Source organism: Rhineura floridana, chromosome 3 (genome assembly GCF_030035675.1).
Source record: "Rhineura floridana isolate rRhiFlo1 chromosome 3, rRhiFlo1.hap2, whole genome shotgun sequence".
Taxonomy (NCBI): domain Eukaryota; kingdom Metazoa; phylum Chordata; class Lepidosauria; order Squamata; family Rhineuridae; genus Rhineura; species Rhineura floridana.
The window spans coordinates 16,480,143-16,501,490 of NC_084482.1; the positions used below are offsets into that span (position 1 = coordinate 16,480,143).

The following is a 21,348-nucleotide window of genomic DNA, read 5'->3' on the forward strand; positions in this document are numbered from 1 at the left end:
CAAATAAACATATCGATTAATCCATCTCATCAAATTTGTTAGGTCCAATAATTTCAATAGCCATTCTTCCATTATCAATGTTAATTCCATCTTCCATCTTCAATAATCCTGTTAAGTCCAATAATTTCAGTGTCCAATCTTCCATTATCAGTATCCCATAATAATCTTGCTGTCATAGCCATAGTCATATAATAAGAGTCTAATGGGAATTTCCTTTCTCACAAATATTTAATCCATCTCAAATCTGTTAAATCCAATAATTTCAATAGCCATTCTTCCATTATCAATGTTAATTCCATCTTCCATCTTCAATAATCCTGTTAAATCCAGTAATTTCAGTAGCCATTCTTCCATTGTCAGTATCCCATAATAATCTTGCTGTCATAGCCACAGTCATATAATAAGAGTCTAATGGGATTTCCTTTCTCACAAATATTTCCTTGCCATCAATTCTGAATATGTTGCTGAAATATTGTTGTAAAGTCATATCTCTGTTCTTTTTTTTTACATAATGCACTGGCACATCTCTTGAGAGTTTGTCCATTGTCACATGTCTGTAGTTAATTCCATAGATTTTTTCTGTGTCAAGCTCCATCACATCATTCCAGTCCAAAAATTTATCCAAGACATTAATATCTCTAATATCTTCATTAATTTCTTCAGAGACAACGTTGAATTCCAAACAGTAAACTTTATCTCTAATATCCATAAAATCCAGGTCTTTTTCCGATTCCACATTTGTTCCAATCTCCAGGGCTTGCATCTTCTCTTTAATTTTTCTTTTCTCATCTCTGATCTCATCAATCTCCTCTCTCACAAGATCCCCTATTTCTTTAAGCTCCTGGTTCATTTTGCCAAATTCAATTTTCATCTCCATTCTACCCTGTCTCAGGGTTTGTTTCGTTATCTCAATCTCATCCATTATTTTCTGAAACATAATTACTTCCAGATTCTCAGCCACTTTCTTGATTGCCATTCTTAAAACCATGAAGAAAAAAGAAAAACCACTTCTTATTTCAGCAACAATTGGGTTAATATTTCAGGCCTGATGACATCACAGTGTAGACAACACAGCCTGCCTTATCTCTTATATGTTCAGGAATGCAAAACAAATTTAGTTCACAGCTTCAGAACAGTTAGTGGCGTCGTGAACAAGCAGATTCGTCAAAATAAAATAGACCAAAAAAAAATAGTCCCAGACATATAATACTCCAAAGTTCATAAATCAAATTTATTTATTTATCTCCTCGGAATAGAAATCCCTCATCCGTTTGTATCTTTAAAATTCACAATTCCAGGTCAGCTTTTTGCAATCAAAACAAAGATAAGCTTTTTCAATTTCTTTCCTCCTTAATTTCGTGAATGAAAGAGAAGAGTTATAACTCACCCAGAAATTCTTTATAGCTGATTCATTGACAAATCTCTATTTGCTGCAACAATTTAAACCAGATGAAAAAAATAGAAAGAAGAGTGCTTGCCTGTTAGAATCCGTTTTTCTTTGAAGAAAAGATAAACGTGTCGCTTAATCAGTTAGAGCTTGTTTGAAAATCCGTCCGGCATTGCTGGCTGAACCTTCTCTCATAAATTAATGAAATCCAGTCCTCCCAACTAACACAGGCTTTTGTGGTTAATCTCTACGTTTCTCCCTGCCCGGGAGAAAATCTTTACCAGTCAAAAAGAATGTTCTGACTGATTTTAAAACTGAAAAAGCTTCTTCTGAGACGGGAGCTCGTCTCATAAGCAGGCACAGGCAAAGTCACCCTTCCCGGAAGTCCCCAGTTTTTCCAGGGATTGATGTTAGGCTGACTGGTCTGTAGTTCCCCGGTTCCTCCTTTTTGCCCTTTTTGAAGATAGGGACAACATTAGCTCTCCTCCAGTCATCCGGCACTTCACTGGTCCTCCACAATTTTGCAAAGATAATAGACAGCGGTTCTGAGAGTTCTTCAGCCAGTTCCTTCAATACTCTAGGATGCCGTTTTTTGGGCCCTGCCGACTGGAACTCATTCAAAGTGATTAGGTATTCCTTGACTGTTTGTCTGTCAAACTCAAGCTCCAATCCTGCCCCTTCTACTTCATGTTTCCCAGGAGGGTCATAGACCCTTTTTTGGGAGAAGACTGAGCCAAAGTAGGAATTGAGGACTTCTGCCTTTTCTTTGTCATCTGTTATCATTTTGCCTTCCTCACTGAGTACCTGTGCCACCATTTCTTCTAATGATAGTTGTGCTTTAATTTGTTCTAACATCCAATTATTTGTCTTTTTTATGGTCCATGGTATCTGCAAGGCTTTCCTCCAACACCACATTTCAGATGAGTTGATTTTTCTCTTATCTGCTTTTTTCACTGTCCAACTTTCACATCCATACACAGAGATCGGGAATACCATGGTCTGAATGATCCTGACTTTACTGTTCAGTTATACATCTCTGCATTTGAGGACCTTTTCTAGTTCTCTCATAGCTGCCCTCCCCAGTCCTAGCCTTCTAATTTTTTGACTATTGCCCCATTTGGGTTAATGACAGTGCCAAGGTTTTGATAATCCTTGACAAGTTCAATGTCCTCATTTTCAACTTTAAAGTCACAGAAATCTTCTGTTGTCATTACTTGAGTCTTCTTGACGTTCAGCTGTAGTCCTGCTTTTGTGCTTTCCTCTTTAACTTTCAACAGCATTTGTTTCAAATCATTACTGGTTTCTGCTAGTAGTATGGTATCGTTTGTGTATCTTAAACTATTGATATTTTTCCCTCCAATTTTCACACCACCTTCATCTTGGTCCAATCCTGCTTTCCGTATGACATGTTCTGCGTATAGATTAAACAAACAGGGTGATAAAATACACCCCTGTCTGACACCCTTTAAGATGGGGAACCAATTGGTTTCTCCATATTCTGTCCTTACAGTAGCCTTTTGTCCAGAGTATAGGTTGCACATCAGGACAATCAGATGCTGTGGCACCCCCATTTCTTTTAAAGTATTCCATAGTTTTTCATGACCTACACTATCAAAGGCTTTGCTGTAATCTATAAAGCACAGGGTGATTTCCTTCTGAAATTCCTTGGTCCGTTCCATTATCCAACATATGTTTGCAATATGATCTCTGGTGCCTCTTCCCTTTCTAAATCTAGCTTGGATGTCTGGCATTTCTCGCTCCATATATGGTAAGAGCCTTTGTTGTAGAATCTTGAGCTTTACTTTACTTGTATGGGATTTTAAGGCAAGAGTTTGATAATTACTGCATTCCCTGGTATCCCCTTTCTTTGGGATTGGGATGTATATTGAACACTTCCAGTCTGTAGGCCATTGATTTCCATATTTCTTGACAGATTCTTGTCAAAATCTGGACAGATTCAGTCTCAGTAACTTGTAGCAACTCTGTTGGTATGCCATCTGTTCCTGGTGATTTGTTTCTTCCAAGTATTTTAAGAGCAGCTTTCACCTCACATTCTAAAATGTCTGGTTCTTCATCATACAATTCCTTTATGAATGAATCTGTCATCCTTGCATCTCTTTTATAGAGTTCTTCAGTGTATTGCTTCCATCTTCCTTTTATTTCATCTCAGTCAGTCAGTGTGTTCCCCAGTTGATTATTCAACATCCCTACTCTTGGTTTATATTTCCCTTTAATTTCTCTAATCTTTTGCAATAGGGCTCTTGTTCTACCTTTTTTGCTGTCCTATTTCTATAGAATAACTATTGTAATAGTTCTCTTTGTCCCTATGTACTAGTTGCTGTATTATTGCATTTAGGGTTCTGACCATGTTTCTGTCTTTTGCTTTTGCTTTCCTTCTCTCCTTAACCATTTAAGTGTTTTGTCAGTCATCCATTGAGGTCTTTCTCTCTTTTTAACTAGAGATATTGTCTTTTTACATTCTTCCCTGATAATGTCTCTGACTTCAATCCATAGTTCTTCTGGTTCTCTATCAACTAAGTTTAAAGCCTCAAGTCTGTTCCTTATTTGATCATTATATTCTTCTGGGATGTTATTTAAATTATATTTTTGTATTATGATTGCTTTGTTGTTCTTCTTTAGCTTTACTCAGATTTTCAATACAACTAGTTCATGATCTGTACTGCAGTCTGCTCCTGGTCTTGTTTTTGCAGAAAGTATGGAACTTCTCCATCTTCTGCTACCAATTATATAATCAATTTGATTCCTATATTGACCATTTGGTGATGTCCACGTGTACAGTCGTTTTTTCGGGTACTCAAAAAAAGTGTTCGCAAGAAACAGATTATTGGCTTCACAGAATTCAATAAGTCTTTCTCCTGCTTCATTTCTATCTCCTAAGCCCCATTTCCCCACAATTCCTAGTTCTTCTCTGTTCCCTACTTTTGCATTCCAGTCCCCCATGATTATCATGATATCCTGTTTTGGTGTGTGATCAATTTCTTCCTGTACTTCTGCATAAAATCTCTCCAATTCCTCTTCTTCTGTGTTTGCCGTTAGAGCATAGACTTGGATCCTGTTTCTTCTTAATTTCTCATTTCCTGTATAAAATATTTTGTAGGTGCCTGACTGAAAATGTCCCATTCCCATCCATTTTAATTCACTCATGCCAAGTATTTTAATGTTGATGCGTTCCATTTCTTGCTTGACAATTTCTAACTTTCCCTGGTTCATGCTTCTCACATTCCATGTTCCTATTGTGTATGTTGTACAACTCCAAATTCTCCTTTCACATCTGTGCGCATCAGCTTCCAGGCTTCCTTTTGGCTTTGACCCGGTTGCATCATTAGTGACAGACCTACTCGTGCTTGTCCGCTGTAAAGTAAGAGAAATGGCCATCCTGACCATAGGACAAATAGTTATCATTCTTGGACAGGATTTGGACCATTGTCTGTCACTAGTCTATCATGGTGGGGTATATGAATAATTCAGAGTTGATTAGTGTGCCCTGTAAGAGAACTGCTGATACGCTGCAGGAAATAAATTGATTGAATTACGAAAGTTTCCTGTAAGCCAAAAGCACCAGCCAGAGGAGTGTGCCTGCTGGGTCTCTGTATGATTCATTGCTCTGGCCTTGTCTCCTTCCAATTAGTATTTCCCATCTCCTTTTCCCCTTGCATCAAGGTTCCATATGTGTGTTTGCCCCTCTCAAATTACTTAAAACCCTCAAGGGCTCAGTAGTAGAGCATCTGCTTTGCATCCCAGGTTAAATCACCGGCATCTCCTGCTAGGGCTGGGAGAGAAAAATGGAAATGGACTGTCTTCACATCGATTCCGATTTATGGCGACTCTATGAATGGGGTTTTCATGGTAAGTGGTATTCAGAGGTGGTTTTACCATTGCCTCCCTCTGAGGCTGAGAGGCACTGACTGGCCCAAGGCCACCCAGTGAGCTTCACGGCTGTGTGGGGATTCGAAGCCTGGTCTCCCAGGTCGTAGTCCAACACTCTAACCACTACATCACACTGGCTCAGGGCTGGAAGAGAACCCTGTCTGAAATCCTGGAGAGCCTCTACCAGAGTATACAATACTGAGCTAGATGGACCGATGGTCTGACCTAGTATAAGGTAGCTTCCTATGTTCCTGTGGGGGAAAAGATGGAGCAGAGAAGCACCTTCCTCCGCTTCCCCTCCTGAAAATTGCTTTTCCCTATGAAATGCATCTGCTGGGTCATACACATCTATACAGAATGTATAGTTCTGCCTTTAGAAAAGAAATTGTGATGCCCTGTTCCAGCCCAGAATATCCCACTCCCTGTCTGGAAGTCAGGACAGAATACGGGTGCTACATGGTCTTGCTTTACTCACAAGATGATGCAGTGTAATAGTGAAGAGTATGAGCTGTTCATTAAGAAATTCCTGGTTTGAGCCATTCAGTGTTATTAGGCAAGCCACTCAGCTGCCTTCTCTGTCTGCATGACGAGGTAATTCTGACCTATCTCAGAGTATTTAATCCCTTAGAGTAGCGCCCTGAGGATTAATAAACCACTTTCTCTGGAACTGACATGATGCTTTTACCCAGTTACTCTGGCAAATCCAAACAATCCCACTGCCAAACAATGGTTTTTCAGTGTTGCCTTCTCATTTTTTTAAAGTCCTGCTTTGTGGCAATTATTATATTTTGTTTATTTCATGTATTTCTACCCAATCTTTTAGGGCAAGCCCTTACAAAGAAGCTTGCAGTGAAAACGAAAAACAAAACTAGAAAAACATTTTTAATGCCAGCCTTTCCCCTGTAGACTGGCAAAGTTCTACTGATGAGCCTGGTGGAAGGAGAGATCCATAAAACAGTTGTATGTGGTGGGTGATGTCCCATTTTACTGCACTGCTCGCCCTGCACTTCCTGGTAGATCTGGCTTTATGACATATTAAGTGGTTCCTTCCAAAGCCAGAGTTTTTGTCTTTTTAATCTCTCTCTCTCTTACTAAAGCACAATTGCACGAAAACAGAACGAAATTAAAATAAGCAAGTAAATGATGGGATTCTTTTGGCTGCAAAGAGGAAATGAGTTGTTGATGGGATGGAAGACAACAGTAAGCAGCTAATTACAAAGGGCTGATTTCAGTAGCAGTGGTGACCAAGAAAAGCCTCTTTAGACCACAGCAAATGTGGAGATCTTTGCTGATTAAAGGCTACAATTGTAAGCATACTTAGGTTTATTTCAAACTATTGGGAGTGGATGGTGTTTAAAAAAAACCTGAAGGTGTTCTTTGGTTTTTTAAATGTTAAGTATTAGTGGTGAAGCTCCCCAAACCAGCTCCTGCTGGCTGTCATTATTCTCTCTTGAAATGACCCTGGAGTGTCTTGATGTCCAGACAGAAAGAAAATTCAAAGGGACCTTGATAGGCTGGAGCATTGGGCTGAAAACAACAGAATGAAATTCAGCAGGGATAAATGCAGTTCTACACTTAGGAAAAAGAAACCAAATGTACAGTTATAAGATGGGGGATACTTGGCTCAGCAATGCGACATGTGAGAAGGATCCTGGAATTGTCGTTGATCACAAGCTGAAAATGAGCCAACAGTGTGATGTGGCTACAAAAAAGGCAAACGCTATATTAGGCTGCATTAACAGAAGTATAGTTTCCAAATCGCGTGAAGTACTAGTTCCCCTCTATTCAGCACTGGTTAGGCCTCTTCTTGAATACTGCGTCCAGTTCTGGTCTCCGCACTTCAAGAAGGATGCAGACAAACTGGAACAGGTTCAGAGGAGGGCAACAAGGATGATCAGGGGACTAGAAACCAAGCCCTATGAGGAGAGACTGAAAGAACTGGGCATGTTTAGCCTGGAGAAGAGAAGACTCGGGAGATATGATAGCACTCTTCAAGTACATGAAAGGTTGTTACATAGAGGAGGGCTGGGATCTCTTCTCGATCATCCCAGAGTGCAGGACACAGAATGTGCTCAAGTTGCAGGAAGCCAGATTTCGACTGGACATCAGGAAAAACTTCCTGTTAGAGCCATACGACAATGGCACCAATTACCTAGAGAGGTAGTGGGCTCTCTGACACTGGAGGCATTCAAGAGGCAGCTGGACAGCCATCTGTCGGGAATGCTTTGATTTGGATTCCTGCATTGAGCTCGATGGCTTTATAGGCCCCTTCCAACTCTACTATTCTATGATTCTAGATGAGAAAAATGGTAACCACTTGCCATTATGAGGGGCTCTGCTGCCACAGCTGGTGGCAAAAAGTAAAGAAAGAAAGAACAGGGATGGAGGAAAGGAAGAAAACACCCAGCTGCCAACAGTAAGCCCCCCTCCGCAAAAAATTTAAAAATCATTCTACCACCACCCTGTTTTGAGTGCCCCTTTTGACAGTGGGAAAAACTAAGCATTTTGAGATGAAAGATTGAAACCTGAAGCTTTTGGGACAGCCTTACTTTCTGTTACCGGGGTGGGGAACCTTTGGCCTTCCAGATACTGTTCTACTGCAACTTCTATTAGCCCCAGCTAACATGGCCAACAGGGATGATGGGAGTTGTAGTTCAGCAACATCTGGAGGGCCAAAGGTTCCCCACCCCTGGCCTATAGAGGTATCCAACATGGTGCTCACCAGATGCTGCTGGAGTACATCTGGGACCAAATTGGCCTTGATCGCCCTGATGGATGACTTTTTTTGTGTGAGAGACACACACGCAAAGGGAACGTAACCTTCTCATCAGTCTCTCTGCTGTTGTTTGTGCTGTCAATCATAGTATTCTCCTAGACTGGCTCCCTGGGATGGAATTAGGGGCACAGTTTTACAGTGATTCCATTCCAGTCTCCAGGGTTGATTCTAAAGAGTAACACGGGGGGGAGGGTTCTTTACCCTCCTAGCAGTTAAGGATTTCCACAGGGCAGGATTTTATCCCCAGTGCTTTTTAACATCTGTGTGCAGTTGTTGGAAGCAATCATTAGGGAATTTGTAGCGCAGTGTCATTGGTAAACTGATGACACCCAAATCTATTTCTCCATAACATTTGAATTAGGTGTGGTCACACAGGAACTGGACTAGTGCCTAAGCACAGTAGTGGGCTGGATGAGGGCCATAAAACTGAGCTTGAACCCTGCTAAGAAGGAGGCTCTGTGGGCGAGCAGTTTCCAGGTCTGGGGAAAAGTCACTCCCTCTGAAGGAGCAGGTACATAGCTTGGAGGTGTTCCTAGATCCATCTTTGTCACTGGAGGCCCAAGTGGCTTCAGCGGCTAGGAGGGCTGAACTAAAAATATTTTCACAGCACACTGAAATCCACACAATGTCAGAATGTGCTTCCAGTGATCATCAGGCATGCACCTACAATATTGGCATTTAGGCATGTGCTTAAAATTCAACCTGTTAATCCAGGCTTTTCCCTGAGGGGTGATTCAGCTGTGTTGATGTATTAATTTGATCTACTGATTTTTGATGTATTTTGTATTTGTTTTCTCGATGCAGTTTGATTATTGATCTTATGCTGTTTGCTTCCATGATATTTTTCCTATTGTTGGTGATTGAGAATTTTTGCCAACACATACATACATACATAAATCCTTAACCACTAACTAAGCTGTCTGGGGATTCAAACAACATCTGGAGGGCGCCACATTGGCTATCCTCTGCTAGACTATAAACTACCTATATCCCCAACAGCAGCCACTGAAATGTTCCCTTTAGCTGCAGAAAGTCTTACCACCAGAAAGCACGCATTCTTATGTGTATGGATGTGCACACACCTCACTATGGGAGATCATGTCAGATAAGATGTACTCACCCAGTAGCAGCTGGAGTATTCATGGGGAATAAAGTCATTGAGCTGGGAGCAAGAAGCATTACCACTAGTTAAGAGAACTACTGGGGACCAAGACTGAAAAGCAGACAATTACCTGAACTCACCACCACTGGAAACAAAAGCCAGAATCTTTATCTTGAGTCACTTTCCCAATAATTGCATCACTATGCTATTTAAACACACTAGCTTTGCAGCAGGTCTTCCATTCCCGTTTCACAGAGGGGGGAAACTGAGGCCCAGAATGATAATTGGATCACTTGCCTAAGGCCGCTCAGATTGCCTGAGGCAGAACAGGGGGTTGGATTCAATTGTTTCCTCTGTGGTTGTGATCATGCTATATATAGCTGAGTTTGATTTCTGCACAATAGCATCTTCTCAAGAACTGTGGCAAAATATTCCAGCCCTCATGTCTTGTTTTTGTTTTAATGTGATGACACTGCTCTTCAAGGGCTGTAGGATTAAAGAGAGTCTGGCAAAGGCTTCTGGTGACTAGGATGAGTGATCTTTCACAATTTATTTTATTTATTTATTTTATTATACTTGCATACCACCCCATAGCCGAAGCTGTCTGGGCGGTTTACAGTAACTAAAAACATTAATACAAATACAATTTAAAACAATTCTCTCTTCCTAGGTTCCTGTGCATCCCAGTCTTAGGTCCTCTGTGTTTACTTACTTCTTGTCAGATTTGTAGGTTCATTTCTCTCAATTCTTATGCAATTAGAAGTGCTTAATCCAACATGATTCAAGATAAACTCTTACCACCCCTGTTAGTGCTGAATAGAATGCCTAATAAATCAAACTTAATTGATGCATTAAACCGGGGTGGGGAAGCTGTGGTCCTCCATTTGTTGCTGGGCTATCACCCAGCATGGTCGTCATCCCTGACCATGCTGACTGGGGCTGATGAACATTGGAGTCCAACAGTATCTGAAGAGCCACAGGTTCCTCATGCGTGCAGCAGATCATTTTAAAATATCTACATTAATTTCCATAAAATGCCCTTGCTTTGGTGAACTTACATATTTTTTTTCTGGATTACACAATATTGGTTTCTTTGTTTGCAATAAACTTACAGTGCATTCCTAACTATGGCTCCACCTGCACTATATTTTTAAAGCAGTATCATCCCAGAGTCCTGGGAACTATAGTTTGCTAAGGGTGCTCAGGGCTGTTAGAAGATTCCCCATTCCCATAACAGAGCTACAATTTCCAGAGTGGTTTAACAAGCAGTCCCTCTTCCAAGGGAACTCTGGGAATTGTAGTTCTGGGAGGGGAATAGGGGCCTCCTGACAACTCTCAGAACTCTTTACTAACCACAGTTCCCAGGATTCTTTGTGGGAAGCCATGTCTGTTAAAGTGGTATGATACTACTTTAAATGTACGGTGCAGATGGGGCCTGAGGCTACTTAGTCCTGTTGAATTCAGTGGGTTTTTTTGTTTTACTCCCAGGTAAGTGGAGATACGATTGCAGCCTTAGTATCTTAATAAGAAAGACCTAAATGAGATATTGCATGGGGTGCATGTTGTTTCTAATCCTGGTAACATCTCATAAAAAAAGAACATGATGGGGCATCATCATGCCCCAAGTTTCTCTGACTCATTGGCTGCTGCTTGTGGGGAGAACTCTGAGGGCAATGATGACATGTCTTGTATGGCTTTTCATTGAGCCTTACTGGGGAGACATGGGGAGGCAGTAGCCACATGTCCCATTAAGAGTTATTTGGGCGGAAAATAACAAGTTATGTTGTGTTGCCCTTCTTCCTGGTTTCTTCATTCACCCACTCATTTAGGTCCAGTGCCATGCCACCTTTTCCATGGCTCACATCTGGTTGGATCCTGTAAATTCAGTTTAAATACTTGGTTATTATCCCAATGTCCCCATGATCTCTTGAAAAAGCTACTAGCTTCCTAATACAGTGGCCATCTATTTGCTCCAGGGGTAATTTAGCCCTTCTGCCCCCTTTCTGTTGCGCTGTGTGTAGTTGTGTTGCTTATTTTCATTTAAAAGCAGCACCACAGCAGCAGAGAGTAACAGCAGATGTTGAAATGCAAGTGTGCCAGCGTGTGCGTGCGTTTGCCTAAGAAAGCAGGCTTTTACCCTGCATCAGCATCACTGAGACTGGAGACTTAGTAAAATAAGAAAAGCTACTGTATTCATAGAAATACATTGTAGATAGAAAAGGCGTACCTAGTTCTAACTAGCTAAGTTGGAGGCATAACGCCCAGGTGTGGGAGTTAGCCTCATGGCTTGGAGAGAGAGAGACAAAGGGATGTCTCCTCTCTCTGGGACAGTCAGAGAAGGAAAGGAGTGGAAAGGGCAGAAGGAGGAGGGACAGGTAAGCTTCCCTAAAGGCATCACAGTCTAGCAACAGAAGGAAATCAGTCAGAGCATCACAGGTAAAAGGTAAACAAAGCCTATCCATCTGAAGGATCCTAGCCCTATCTTCCCTCTGGAGCTTAAACAAAAGAACAAAACAGGAGTTGCTCTTGCCCCACTTCCAACACTTTCTACTTCCAAAAAGCTCAAACACATGAAGGAATTCTATGAAGCTGGTGAAATACTGAAATTAGGCCCATTTCCTATAATCTGTGCACATATGAGATCCAGGGTGGAGCAGGGGGAGGGAAAGAAACAGGCAGCCCTATCTAATGGTCCGGACTGAAATATTTGGAGTCTTACAGTTGGAAGAGAGGCAAAAGGTCATTTATACCAGGCCCCTGCCACAAGGCAAGACTATCTATCATCCATACATCACAGCTCACAGTCTAGGCCACAAGGAGATAGTAGATGCACTGTCAAAAAAAACCACTTGCTCACAGATAGCATGAGATGATTGATGCAAGTAGTGAGGAGAGAGAAATAACCCTAGCGATAAATTACACCTAGGGAGAAATTCCTTTCCAACCTCATATGTGATCAGCAGACACCAGCAGGGTGGGGTGGGGGTTGATCTACTACTTTTGAGTTGGGAACTGGGCTTCATGATCTTAATCCTAGCCAGTGTTCTGTTTTGGATTTAAAATGGTCTCTTCTTCTTCAGTCTAATCTAGAGCAGTCCTCATTCACAGAATCTTCCAGAACCCTTGAAGTTCAGAAGATACCGTCAGCTAGATTTTCCTCCTTTGGCAACACTGAAAAGCAGGGGGTTTCCTACCAAATTCCTTTCTGAGCCACCACATAGTGGGGAACAAAAAAGAAAGTCACCTTACACCCTTTGAAGCACATTGGGGTAGGGTTACCATCATTTTGTCATTTCAAAATCAGTACATTTGGCTTCGATAAGTGAAAAGTAAATGTATGCTGTTGCACCATCTCAAAAAGAGTACATGTACTCTTAAAAGAGTATGGTTGGTAACCCTACATTGGGGTGCTGCTCAGTAGTTACTGGAAAAGAAAATCATAATCATTACAAATAATAATACAAATCCCACAAGTTTATCTGGAGGCGGTCAGGCAGGGCAGCTCAGAATAGGAAAGGAAAGACTTGTTTAAAACCAGCTAGGCCACAGGCCTAACAACACTTCCTGTTGACAGGGATTTAAGGCTGAGAGACAGGAGGCTTGTTATGCCAGCAGGAGAGGGCTTTCATTTGGAGAACAAATTAGAATGGAAACAGCTACTGAGCCACCCAGCCTCGCAGTCTTGCTCCACTGGTAAGCCACCCCTCTTGCCCCCTTTCTTTTTCCGAAAAGCCCAAACACATCAGTTTCTAAGATGACGGGTTGTCCGTAGCCAAGCCTAGATATTTTTTTAAAAAGTATACCAAGTCAGATGCAACGGTAGATGACAGTGATTGACGAGCCTGACACGGGCCCACACGATGATCAAAAGCCATCAGAGCACAGCAGAGGAACAAGCAGTGAGAAGCAGCTGGAAGGGAGGGGGGAGCCGAGGGGTGGGAGACGTATCGCATCACAGCGGACGCCCGCATGATGGATCGGGAGAACCGAAAGCTACTGTAGCCAGCTATCTTCACTTGATAGATGGATGAGGAAGAGGTCAAGGAAGAGAATGGGAGCAGTGTTGCCTGTGACTGGTTTGATGACGGGGGGAGGGAGTAGCAAGACAGAGAAGCAAGCAATATAAATTAAGATTGATAAATGGTCTATGGGTACGAAGGTGATGAATAGGCTAGGTACTGCTTAACCCTTGACATCTAGTAGGTTGGGTATGTTTGATAGCACCATGGGACTACCGGGGGGGGGGGGGGAGGCTGGAAATGCTGACAGGTCCATGATCCACTGCTTGAATTATAGGGTGAGAGTGAGGAGGCGGAGGTTTAATGGAATTTACAAGTCCCACACTGACTACTCAAGTCGTAGCCGAATCATGCTCCACATAGCCTTCTACAACAGTAACTGGGGGGGAGGGATTGCAGAAAATAAGGGGACCAAACTCCCACTGGCTCCATTGTAATTTGAGCACTGGGCCCATCTCTTTCCATATAGTTGGTTGTGCGTATTCATCCTTTTTAGTGCAGGCATACACAGAGAGAGAGAGAGAGTAAGAAAAGAGGTGATTGATCTACATTTTTTGGCTGGCAGCAGAATGTGTCAACTGATTCCATTTGGAAAATCTTCTTTAAGGCAATATGAAAACACTCTTTGCAACATTTGATCTGTGATGGCCCTTCTACACATACCAGCACTTCACTTGTGGTGGTGGTCATCCTGAGATGCATGTATGAACCAGCAGCCAGTGGAAGGGTCAAATTGTGCAATGTAAGCTTTCCCAATGTTTGGCAAGCCCTTCTCTTGAACCCTCTAGTAGATTTATTTATTTTATTAATGATATTTATTAGTCGCTTTCTTTCCAAAATCGAACTCAAAGCGACTTATAAAAAAACAAGTGTGCTCAAAGTGCCTTACAACAAAAGCAAACAATTACAAAAACAAATTCATAATAAAATAATACAACAGCAGTAATAAAACAATAACAAATAACAAATTTAACACCAACTGTAAACAATGTCTTCCTATATTAACTGTCCTGCATATTCTGTGCTTAAAAAACAGCCACAGCAAAACGTTGGGCTGTTGCCAGACTAATAAATTTCAGTCAATCATATAAGTTTTAAATAATGAGTTGATTAAATTGCATATGAATAAAATAACAGTTTGGAAGGTTTGTTATTGTGCAGCAGGCACTCTCTTAGAACAGGTATTCCCTCTTTGCAAACAAAGTGGATCATTTTAGTCTTGGTTCGCTTCCCGATGACCTGTTTATTGGGCATTCATCTGATTTGTTTCCATAAAGCTTGCAGGGAGGTTATATGATGCCAGCTGTTTACTGGGCATTCATCCTAATTTGTTTTCAGGGAGGTTATACAGTGTCATATCAAGCAATTGTTATACTACAATTTCCTGTGCATGTTCCCATAACTCCCCTTACTGCAAAAAGTCTGTTTCTTTCCGCTAGAAGCAGGTTTGTTGCGCAAAAGTGCCAAATCCACTTAAATTGGACACTGAATTTGCTAGTATGCACCTGAATCTCACCTTCGAAAGTGACAGTTTGGAAGCTTTCTTGGATAATTTGGCAAGGAAGATGTTGCCGAAGCCACAAGTTCTTTTGCAGGCTGGAAAGGTTTACTGTTGAGAGAATGCTTATCTGGAAGGTCACCAAGCACAGATAGAGAGTTCAAACAAGCGAAAAGAGTGCATTCATTTAACAACCGTGGTGCTCAGCTGTGCGTCCCCTGGGAAGGAGCAGCAACTTTCCTCCTAGGAAAATTCTTCTCCATGGAAAATTCAACAACTTGACTGCACAACCTGTGCCAGTAAATCCCAAACTCCCAGTGTGGTATAGTGGTTAGGTTGTCAGACTAGGACCTGAGAAACCAGGGTTCAATTCCTCACTCGGCCACAAAGGTAACGGGGTGATCTTGGGCCAGTCGCACACTCTCAGCCTAACATATCTCACAGGGTTGTTTTGAGGTTAATATGGAGGGGGGAGAGCTATGTACAACATCGTGAGTATCTTGGAGGAAAGGTGGGATACAAGTGCAATAATAGTAATAATAATGTGGTGTTAAAGAACAGCTGGGAGAACAGATATTTGGAAAGCAGGCGCCATGCTGTTAACTTTGTAGACCAACTATGTGGACCGACCAAGGAGGAGTCATATCAGAAATCAGCAGCACTGCAATAGTGCATCTGAACAAAAGCCTTTTGGATGTGGAAAAGCAAACATTAAAAAAAAAACTGGCATATGTGGTTCAAAGCAGGAAGGTACAGATTTCGATGGGAAGACAGCAGAGATTGTGGAGGTCTTGTTGGGGTCGCTTTGGCAATGTCATTGCAAGAAATTTGACGTTCATGTTGGGTAAATTGTGAAATCAAAATCAGCACTCAGATTGATTGCCAATTACCCAAAGTAGTATTCTTCACTCATTAATTTGTGTTATTAGTGTATTGATTTCTGTTTTCAGTAGCAGTTCAAGTCCAAACTAGTCCTTGGAGGGATATCACCTGCTCCCCCTAGTTGCCAATTTACAGGTAAAAGAGAGGGGTGAGGGAGTGGTGGCTGTAGCAATGGGACCTGCTGGCAGGCCACTTTAGATGGCTGAAGGTTGAGCCAGAGGCCCTCCTGTAAAATTAGTTACTAAGCCACATAATTAATCATTGTTTTGCAGTTGTACTGAGTATCCTAAAGGGATTCGGCTAGACAAAGTTTGAGGAAGCTTCGGTTCTGCAGGACAGAGTGGCTTGCCTCAGGAGAGTAAAGGGCAACAGGAGCTGCATATGTACACCAGAGTGCAGGGGGCTGGGTGGTCTCTTTTCTAGGTCAGAGGTGGAGACCCTCAGGCTCAGGGGTCAAGTGGTCCGCTGGGAATCTCTCTCTGACCGTTGGGACTGTCCCCAGGCTACACTTCTCCCTGGCCCTGCTCCAGAAGCTCCTCAAGTGCTTTTGCCTGGTTGGAATGCTTCCTTGAACTGGGAGAATGCCTCTTGCTTGCCTAGATGGAGAGAGGTGTGTGCTTTGTAGAAACCTGACTTCTGTGTGGCTGGAGTGTAGTGTATCATACAAAGGTAAGAATCATATCTGTTGCTCCACCCACCTTTTGCCTTTGGCCCCACCCACCACTGGCCTGCAGCCTCTGGAAGGCTGCCTATGAGGGATGTGGCCCTCATGCCGAAAAAGATTCCCCGCCCCTTTTCTCGTTGCTGTTGAGTCTTGGCATTGATCTACAAAGCCTTTGATTTGGGTGTGGTATTGCTAAGATCCTGCTTCCCATGTTCCAGCACACTTTCTAACATTAACTGACAGTGCCTTCTCAACACTTAAGCACTAAGTTAGGGCATGAGCCTCATACAGGGAGGTGGAGCGCCCTTCCCAAGGAGACTTCCCAAAGTCTAAAGGCACATCCACACCATACATTTAAAGCATATGACTTCCCCCAAAGAATCCTGGAAAGTGTAGTTTAGCTCTCACAGAACTACAATTCCCAGCACCCATAAAAGCTACAGTTCCCAGGATTCTTTGAGGGAAGCCACATGCTTTAAATGTAAGGTGCGGATGTGACCTAGGCCTCAGAATCTTCTCAAACATTTGAAAAGTCCTTTAAAATAGGCTGTCTTTCATTGGCTGGAAAAGTGAGCTGGTGGGTGGAGACAGGGCTTCTCCAGACCTATTTATTGAGCATTGATCCTGATTTGCTGGCACCAAGGGTATGTGGAGGTTAGATTATATCCAGCCATTATTGAGCATTCATTCTGATTTGTTATACAACAATGAACATTCTTCCTGATTTGCTCATGGGGTGTTTATTTGTCTTTCCGTTAATAATTCCTTCATCCCATATTTTCAATGCATTTCCCTGACACTTTCCTAACTGCAAGAAGTCCATTTCTTTTTTAAAGTGAATTTGTTGTGCTATGGCAACATAGCCCTTTAATCCACTTTAAAGGTATGCGCTTGAATCCCTTCCACAAAATACTGACCTTCTGGGGTGCCTATAGTTTCATTGTTGTTTATCAGCTCTGTGCCTAATTTACACATGTTTTATTTGCTACCTACCTAGGCGGATCAGGCAGATTGTTTTTACTCATTTTGCTTTTTACAAAATACATTGGACTTAGTGCTCAAAGTAGACCCTGATGCTCCTAGCCACTGTGTTCTTTCTCTCCCCTTTGTCCTTATTTTTCAAGTGTAGGAAACAAATTTGTCCTGACAAAGGAGGTGTTGCAAAGATGAAGCATCACACGTGAAAACACTCTGTCCTTTATTTGAACAGGTTCTGAAGGCACCACCTAAATTTGGGCTGTGGGTGCTAGACTTTTTTGTGTGTAGGAGTTATGGGTATGCTTTCAAAAACAGTCAGGAGGTTAGGTTTCTATTCAGGATTCAGGAGCTAGGCTGGCAGGTAGGAGTGACATTGAGGATTTGCATGCATGTATGTATGTGTGAGAAAAAGTGAGAAGGAGAAGCAAGGGCTGCTAGACTGTACCTACAGCTTTTGAAAGGGCTTGGTTTTTTCAGGTCTGGCAATCCAGTACTAGTCAGCAACCAAGAGGCAGCCTGACAACACCCCAAGACTGAGGTGCCAGACTAGGGTCAATAGCTTTTATGGCCAGGTGGAATGTGATTGCCCTTGTGGGTCATCTGATTCCTGCCAGGTTAGTAGCTGCAGCACCCCCCCCCCGGCCATCAGTAGTGTTGGACCTGAAGCACAGTGGAGAGCAGAGCAGAAGCCCCCCACATACCCCTTGGCAATCTACCTCAGCAGCACACAAAGTGTATGGTTCCTGCTGCCCAAGTCCTTGGTTTGAGACCCTTGGAGCCTTAATGGAGTCAGTATTATGCTATGAATTATATAGAACAGGGCTCCAGGCAAATTGATATCCCTTCTGTAGTATATTTGTCGAAGAGTCAATATGCACATTCAGAGGTATTTCCTGCTATGAATTGGGTATGTTTTAGCCTGGAGGAGAGGAGGAACATATGTGGCACTCTTCAAGGGCTGTCACAAAGAAGAGGGCAAAGACTTGTTCTCTGCTCCTCCAGAGGGTTATGTTACAGGAGGGTTGATTTTGGTTGAACATTAGAAGAAATTATGACAATGATCATGATCATAGAATCATAGAATAGTAGAGTTGGAAGGGACCTATAAGCCCATCAGGTCCAACCCCCTGCTCAATGCAGGAATCCAACTTAAAGCATACCCAACAGGTGGCTGTCCAGCCGCCTCTTGAATGCCTCCAGTGTTGGAGAGCCCACCACCTCACTAGGTAATTGGTTCCATTGGCATACTGCTCTCACAGTTAGGAAGGTTTTCCTGATGTTCAGCTGAAATCTGGCTTCCTGTAACACGAGCCCATTATTCTGTGTCCTGCACTTTGGGATGATTGAGAAGAGATCCTTGTTGTCCTCGTGAAAACTGCTTGAAAGTACTTGAAAACCGCTACTGTATCTCTCCTCACTTCTTCTCTTCTCCAGGCTAAACATGAACAGTGCTTTCAGTCTCTCCTCATAGGGCTTTGTTTCCAGTCCCTTGATCTTCCTTGTTGCCCTCCTGTGAACCTGTTCTAGTTTGTCTGCATTCTTCTTGAAGTGTAGTGTCCAGAACTGGTCACAGTACTCAAGATGAGGCCTAACCAGTACCAAATAGAGGGGAACTAGTACTTCACACAATTTGGAAACTATCCTTCTGTTAACGCAGCCTGAAATAGCATTTGCCTTTTTTGCAGCCACATTGCACAGTTGGCGAATATTCCGCTTGTGATCAACAATTCCAAGATCCTTCTCACACGTAGTATTTTTGAGCCAAGTATCCTCCATCTTGTAACTGTGCATTTGGTTTCTTTTTCCTAGACCTTTGCACTTATCCCTGTTAAATTTCATTCTGTTGTTTTCAGCACAATGCTCCAGCATTACAAGATCACTTTGATTTTTGGTTCTATCTTCCAAGGTATTAGCTATCCCTCCCAATTTTCTATCATCAGTACATTTGATGAGCGTTCCCTGCACCTCCTCATCCAGGTCATTAATAAAAATGTTGAACAGCACTGGGCCCAGGATTGAGCCCTGCAGTTTCCTGCTTGTTGCCTCCCCCCAGTTTGAGAAGGAACCCTTGATAAGCACTCTTTCAGTACAATTCTGTGGCCAACTGTGGATCCACCTGATAGTTGTTCCATCCAACCCACATTTTGCTAGTTTGCTAATTGGAATATCATGGGGCACTCTGACAAAAGCTTTGCTGAAGTCAAGATATATTATGTCCACAACATTCCCACAGTCTACCAGGGAGGTTACCCGATCAAAAAATTGAGATAAAATTAGTCTGGCAGGATTTGTTCTTGACAAATCCATGGTGGCTTCTAGTAATCAGTGCATGGTTTTCAAGGTGCTTACAAACTGACCACTTTATAATCTGCTCCAGAATTTTCTCAGGGCTTGATGTCCGGCTGACTGGTCTGTAGTTCCGAGGTTTCTCCTTTTTGCCCTTTTTGAAGATAGGGACATTAGCCCTCCTCTAGTCATTCGACACTTCACCCATCCATGATTTATCCACAGTAGTGTAGTGGCAAATTCAGAAGTGCAGGGTCCCTTCCTGATAGTCACAGCCACACCCCCTCCTCCCCCCCTTTTGCTGCTGTGTTGAGAATGAGTTCCTTGTTATTGTCTTCTCCCACAGCAACAGACATCCCTAGGAGCCAATCAGCATGAAAGGGGAGAGTGCTAGCTACTGAGAAGAGTCTTCTGAGTGGCCGATTCATCTCCTTTCATTCTGATTGGCTCCACTCAGCAGGAAAGGACAAGGAAGCATGTCAGAAGACTCTTCTCAGTGGCTAACACTTCATACCCTTTCATACTGATTGGCTTGTAGGTTTCTGGAGGTAAAGGAACCCTGCTGGGACCCTGCTCCCAAAAAAGTAAGGGGTCTAAGACCCCCAAAGACCCAGGACGACTGCATCCCTATTCATCTATGATTTCACAAAGATTAATAGACAGTAGTTCTAAGAGTTCTTCAGCCAATTCCTTCATTACTCTAGGATGCAGTTCATTGGGCGCTGGAGATTTAAACTCATTCAAAGTAATTAGGTATTCCTTGACCATTTCTCTATCGATCTCAAGCTGCAATCCGCCCCTTGTACTTCACATTGGCCAGGAGGGTCATAGACCCTCTTTTGGGAGAAGACTGAGCCAAAGTAGGAATTGAGCACTTCTGCCTTTTCTTTGTCATCTGTTATCCTTTTGCCATCCTTCCTGAGTACCTGAACCATCATTTCCTTTCTCTGTCTTTTACTAGGAATGTACCTAGGATTTTTTTTTTTTTTTGCTTTTACAGTTCCTCCCTAACCTCAGCTCATTCTCAGCTTTAGCCTTCCTGACGCCATCCCTGCAGTTCTGTGCTACCTGTCTGTACGCTTCCCTTGTGGCCTGGCCTTCCTTCCACTTCCTGTATGTGTCCTTTTTTGTTTTCAGGTATCACTAAGCTTTTTGTGAAGCCACATTGGCTTCTTCTGCTGTCTTCCACCTTTTTTTCTTGTTGCAATTGTTTGCAATTGTGCTTTTAGAATTTCCTTTTTTAGAAACTCCCACTCACCTTGGACTCCTTTTGCTATTAGGGTCGCTTGCTGTGGAACCTTACTTATCATTCTAAGTTTATTAAAATCAGCTTTCCTAAAGTCCAAGGTACACATATGGCTAGTCTCAGCTTTTGCTTCCTTTAAAATCAAGAACTCAAGTTTAACATGGTCCCTTTCCCCCCAGAGTTCCCGTAACTGCCACTTCATCCACTAAGTTATCTCTGTTGGTTAGAATCAAGTCAAGGATAGCTGATCCTCTAATTCTTTTCCTCCAGAAAGTAGGAGAAAGTTTTCTCCAACACAAGTCAGGAATTTCTTGGAGGGGTCATATTTGGCAGAATTTTGTCTCCCAACAGGTACCGGAGTAATTGAAATCATCCGTTACTACTATATCATGTCTCCTGGAAACATTGGCAATTTGCTTTTCAAAAGTTTCATCCTTGTCTTGTCCTTGATTGGGTGGTCGGTAGTAGGCTCCAGCCACCATGTACCTTCTATTCCTTGCCCCATTAATTTTAATCCAGAAGCTCTCAATGGGGCTACCGAGGTTACCCTCCTGTATTTCTGTGCAGGGATATATATATATTTAACATATACTGCGACTCTGCCTCCCTTTCTATTCCTTCT

General features: G+C 42.5%; 1 protein-coding gene across 1 annotated transcript in view; it reads left to right on the forward strand.

Moving 5' to 3' along the window:
- NXPH4 (neurexophilin 4) overlaps positions 1-21,348 on the forward strand; it is a 117,835-nt gene that overhangs the window by 71,746 nt on the left and 24,741 nt on the right. The window lies entirely within an intron of this gene.